This window comes from Saccostrea cucullata, unplaced genomic scaffold (assembly GCF_032062105.1).
Source record: "Saccostrea cucullata isolate Sc308-1 unplaced genomic scaffold, CSIRO_AGI_Scuc_v1 ctg1796, whole genome shotgun sequence".
Lineage (NCBI taxonomy): Eukaryota > Metazoa > Mollusca > Bivalvia > Ostreida > Ostreidae > Saccostrea > Saccostrea cuccullata.
In genome coordinates, this window is record NW_026940899.1 from 105,275 (window position 1) to 111,116 (window position 5,842).

At 31.0% G+C, this 5,842-nt stretch overlaps 1 long non-coding RNA gene across 1 annotated transcript; it reads right to left on the reverse strand.

Annotated features, from left to right (window-relative positions):
- Positions 1 to 1,278: 1,278 nt before the first annotated feature.
- Positions 1,279 to 3,039, reverse strand: LOC134256592 (uncharacterized). Its single transcript, XR_009989748.1, has 2 exons — positions 2,907 to 3,039; positions 1,279 to 1,356 (listed from the first exon to the last, which is right to left on the reverse strand). It is a non-coding gene; the product is annotated as an uncharacterized LOC134256592 (long non-coding RNA).
- Between the last annotated feature and the right edge of the window lie 2,803 nt (positions 3,040 to 5,842).

A 5,842-nucleotide genomic window follows, 5' to 3' on the forward strand; every position in this document is an offset into this window, starting at 1 on the left:
GAGATGTTTTTATGTACGTTTCTCGAATAAATGTAAAATGATAGCCTAATAACATTTTGTATCCTTTTGTTTTGTCAGATATGAGATGAAAATTGTAAAGATGTTATTGTTATAGATTAAATCCCCCTCTCTCTCTCTCCATACCTATAGAATTTCAGCCCTGGCCTCTAACTCTGACAATTTTTCCCCTCTATCGTCCAGCTTACCGATGTTGTCCTCTGCTATTACAGTCAACTCAGACGTCATAGATTTAAGCTGAGAAATCTGTTCTTCCGTCTCTTTCTTTTAAGAAAAAGAGTTTTAAGGTACAAACTCATTCTTTATGACATTAGCTAGGACGGTTTATGATGACCTTGTCAGCAAATACAATCTATCATTAAATCAAATGCTGACTGAAGTTTTTCATCTTCTTCCTCTTTTGTTTCCAAGTTAGTAGGTTTTCATTGTTAAATCAATTAATCTTTTTTAGTATCTTTTCTCACCAAGAGTTTAATGTTATTATTTTTTAATATATTAAAGTTTTTTCAAAGAAAACATTGTTGAATGTGTAATTAAATTAATCTTTTATGTATATTTTCTCACAAAAAGTTTCGTGTTTTTTTTTATTTGAATATATTTTATTTTTTCAAAGACAACTTTGTTTAATGTGTTTTTGAACATGTCAAGCTGTTCTCTAGGTTAACAGCTGAGAACCGACGAACAAGTACAACTCACTGTTTTGGTCAGTTCTTCAGAGTCATCTTCTAGTCTTCGTAGATTCATTCCTTTTGCCAACTTTTTCTCTTTGGCAATGTCTTTCATTTCTATTGTTAGGGACGTTAATTCTTCAACGGTTTTTTTATTGGTTTTCTAAACACAATTAAAAACTCAAAATTGCAAATAACGGTAGGTAGAAATCGAAATTGCATCTGATTTTCTAGTTAAAGAGATTACAGTTTTTACACAATTAATTTTCATTGAATTAGCGATACGAAAATAAAGAATTAAGAAACCTTTAATGTTTTAAAAAATGAACTGTTGCAAATAATGCATGCTCAATGTCTCATTTATTTATTTTTTTTTAAAAAGTCTTATTTGAAAAGTTATACACACTAATTATTATACTTATTATACAAAACAATTTACCTTTTTACTTTTCTGTTTATGTTTCTTTTTCTATAAAAACGAAAAAAACAAGCAGTGTTACTTTCGATATGTTTGAAAAGACACTGAATTCGTAAGCTCAATATCAGTTACAAACTAAGGAAGAAGTGTGACATGAAAATCCAAATGTTCTACCTTTTCTTTTCCTGTCTTCTTTTCTTCCACAGAGGATTCTGTTTCATTGGTCTTCTTAATTAGAACCTTTTCATTTAGCTAGAATTGTGAAAATAATCTTTAAAATAACTTTGATTGCTCATTTTTTTGTAGTTATTTTTTCTTTATAAGCATAGTACATGAATTGATTTCTTTAAATTTTAACACCATGTGAAATTAAAAAAAACTGGCAAGTTTATTATTAATACGATATTCTTGTCTACTACCTGTTTTGTCAATAGAAATTTAAATTATTTTATCTAACATAAATCTATAGCGATTGTCAACTGTTTTATTAGCATATCGTTATCTTTGTTAAATGAAATGCTTGCATATAAATAATTTCATTTAAACACATTGAGCATAGAAAACACGAACTTTAAATCATCAGAGGTGGGATCAGGTGCCATGGAGGAGTGAGCATCCCCTGCTGACCGGTCACACCCGCTGCGCGCTCTCCCTAAGATCCGGAAACAACAAAAAAATCTGTCCTCAATTTATTGAGTAAATAATAGTATGAAAAACGTTTGTCAGCTTTGGACGCAATGATACATTGTATTTGCTGACTAGGTCATTGTATCGACCATAGAACTTACGAAATGATGGACTTTAAACGAGACTGCTGATATTTTTGCTCCATAGCTTCTTTGTCAATTATTTTCCTTGTTTCAAAATTGCACATGTAGGCCATGATCTTGCATATCGAATCAACTGCGAGATATAAACTCTGTTTGCAAGTGATGAAGGTATATTACTGTTGAAATGTTTAAGTCATAACGTTTATCATAGATCTTGGTTGTTAGATTACCATTAATATTTTGTTCGAGTAAACCACCCAAATATGAAACAGATGTGTCTGTAATATCTTTTATCTCAAGCTCAGCAGGATATATCTTATGGACATAAGAATGAAAATGCCCATTGCTAAATGACACTGTAGTTTACTAAATTTTCGCGATACCTTATTTTCGCGAGATAGTCATTGACTCTTGATAAGCGAGACAAAATTTTCACGAATTGTGTTTATTGCTCTATATAATCTTTAGGAATACTATTATACGCGAGAAATAAATTTTCGCGAACACACTGTCTCCCGTAATTACGCGAAAATGAAGTTCTCGCGAATAAAAAGTGATTTACAGTTATACGTCTTCGAGATATCGAAATATCGAGTCGAAGGCACGAAAAATGTTTTCTTTTCATGTGTATGATTTGGGACAATTTCTGCGTCATAAAATCATGGAATCTGGTCTTGCAATTTCGTGAAAATCAAAAATATTTAGCTGGCCAGAAGTGTTCATGAATCTGCTAAAACAAGAAAGTTTACTTTTTCTCCTTAAAAAAGCAGTCCCTATCCAATGTAGAAATGCTTGATTTAAAATTAAAAATTCAGGAACTATATTTTACATAGCCTTGTTTTAACTGAAACTTTGTTGTACTTTCATTTCCACAGCTTTTGTTCGACGTTTGTTTGTGAAAGGGGTGGGGTTGGAATTTTTTTCACTTTTTTTTTAGAATTGAAACATCTTACATGTATTTCTTATGGTTCAGTTCGGGTGAAATATTAGTACGCCGTTATGTGTAAAGGCAGACATTTTTGTTATTGTTACCTCCGTCAGTTCAGTCTTTGTCTTCACAGCAATCAATCTGTTGCCTCACCTTTGGCTTTTCTACATTTTTACTCTGATAACAAATTCAAAAAAGGCTTGTCATTAACATTTATTCAAAGAAAATAAAGATATTATTTTTGTTGCTACTTTCTAAATATAGTGAATCTACCAAGCTTTTTATCAATTACTTCAATTTATCAAAAAAAAATCTCTAGAACAATTCAATTTGTATCGGGAAAGAATAGCATTAAGACAAGCGGTATAAATCATTTAAATTTTGAGATAAAACTTAAATAAAATGTAAACAAGAATTCATCCTTAACTAAGTGTTTAAATGTTTATATTTACATTTGCAAATGTTTTCCTTTATATAACACTACTAAAGGCAAGCGTTTTTATAACTGTGTAAATACAGGTATGGGGTCAAGAGGTCATAGATGTGCGTTTGGATAAACGTTCGACGTAATTTCTCTGTGACGTCATAAAGGGTCGACGCGCGTTTAGTGAATAACATACATGCCGTTGGGTTTGAAAAATTAGGGCATTTCACACGTTAACGGTAATAATCAGGCAAATATAAAGTATGAATAAGTCACAAATGTAAATATAAGTAATAAGGTATCATTTTTTGAGTTTTATTGAGATGTAAAACGGGTTGGCACATGATCAAATCTTCCATAAAGCCCTTCGGGCTTTATGGGATTTGATCATGTGACCAACCCGTTTTACATCTCAATAAAACTCAAAAAATGATACCTTATTTCTTAAATATTTACATTTGCAAATGTTTTCCTTTATATAACACTACTGAAAGCAATGCGTATGTATAACTGAATAAATACAGGTACGGGGTCAAAAGGTCATCGATGTGCGTTTGGAAAATCGTTCGACGTAATTTCTCTGTGACGTCATAAAGGGTCGACGCGCGTTTAGTGGATTACATACATGCCGTTGGGTTTGAAAAATAACGCATTTCACACGTTAAAAGTAACAATCAGGCAAATTTAAAGTATGAATAAGTCACAAATGTAAATATAAGTAAAATGAAGGCTTTATGGGATTTGATCACCTGAACAACCCGTTTTACATCTCAAAAAAACTCAAAAAATGATACCTTATTTCTTAAAAAAAAAAATAAACTAAACAAGCTTAATGATGTACTTAACCTTTTTGCCCCAGAAGGAAACTTTGTTTGACTTGGCTTCTTTTTTATTCTGAAAGAGATATATTAGTACATTTTTTTTTAATTTCAATGTAAGGAAACATTAAAGAAAACCTATTAATAATACTATAAAGAAGGGTAATGTAATAAATTTGTCCGTTTTATATTAGAGGCAAGGTCAAGGTCATTACCTTTTTCCTGGACATAAAGAATAAAAAAAATTATTGTTGTTTTGAATCATACTTCTTGATGCCTACTTCTATTGCAAAGGTTTCAAAAAATGTTGTTTTTTTTTTCTATTTGCATAAATAGATATTACCAACCAGGGTCTTTAAGATGATATTACAAAGTGACATTATTAATCTCCATATCCTTCTTTAGCTCAAATTGATATTGGCTAATCAGAATTTTTATGATATATATTTATTTGCCTCCTATATCTATTTGTCTTTATTTTCACACATGGTAAAGCTGACACATAAAGCACAGGCACCTGGAATGACTTATTTTTTCTTTAATAAAAAATATATACCCTTTACTAGGTAGGGATATATTTTCTAATTAAAAAAAAATATGTAACGTCAGATGCCTGTGACTTAAAGGTACAAATTGAAACAAAACCAAAAAAAATGATAGTTTAGTAATGGTGAAAAGACACTTTTTACGGAATTTTGCCTTAATATGCAAGCTCAAAAGTCCGTTACCCATTACTTAATTGGAACAGAGCAAAACGAACCTCCAAAACATCCGAGTAGGGATCAGGTGCCATGGACAAGTGAGCATCCCCTGTTATATATAATTTAATTAACTCACGTGTTCATAAGCAAACTTTAAGGGTCGAAACTATAATTCATTTATGAACAATTTTGATAAGATATCGAGAAGACATCGTGGATATTGACAATAAGAAAAGTTAAGTGTTAACAAAACGTTTTGCATACTGCACGACTAAGAGAAAATTTTCTATAATACACATAAGTATCAAGAAAAATTCTGACAAATTATGAAAAAGTAATAAGTCGATATCGTTACTACATGGTTTCTTGAACATAACTCTATTTACCAAGGTCTGTGTTTGCTCTGCTCCTGTTTTTCTGTTTGAATGGACCTTTGACTTGAAAACTGTTCGGTATCTCCATATATTTTATCTGGTTACTGTCGTTTCGCCCCAAAAGCTCATATTTGTACTTGGGTGCCGGTGAAAATCTTTGGGGCGCTAATGCATGGGGCGTTCTGGTTTTGGGACACAGTGAATAGCACCCATTTTATCAAACTCCACATTATCTCCTGACTAGATGAAATATTCGAAGTATCTTTGCTAATATGTCATATTTTTAGATAAAAGAGATTTGAAAGATCAAAATTTACTAATCCCATCATAATTGAACAATTTTGAATAGAAATGGTAACCTTATCTAACAACTATATATTTGGCGGAATTGTGGCGTATGAAAGTATCTTCTTTTCTGCTTCTCAAAATTATCATAGAACAATTAATTAGACATAATTTTTACACAATCAAAGATGAAGACATTTTCAATGCTGTGAGGTCACCGTATTAATCGATAATTGATAAATTAGAGAATCTAGAATTTCCCTTGCTTAGTGAGGCTTTTAAATGTTCTAAAACACTACACCAAAATGGTTTACTTCATGGTATGCTTGTGTTAACTTCTTACTTAATCATATAAATATTAAACGTAGTGATTTTCTAGGTATGTCATCCCCAAAATTTAAAATCAATTTGAAAATAATATTACTTAATTTCTATAAA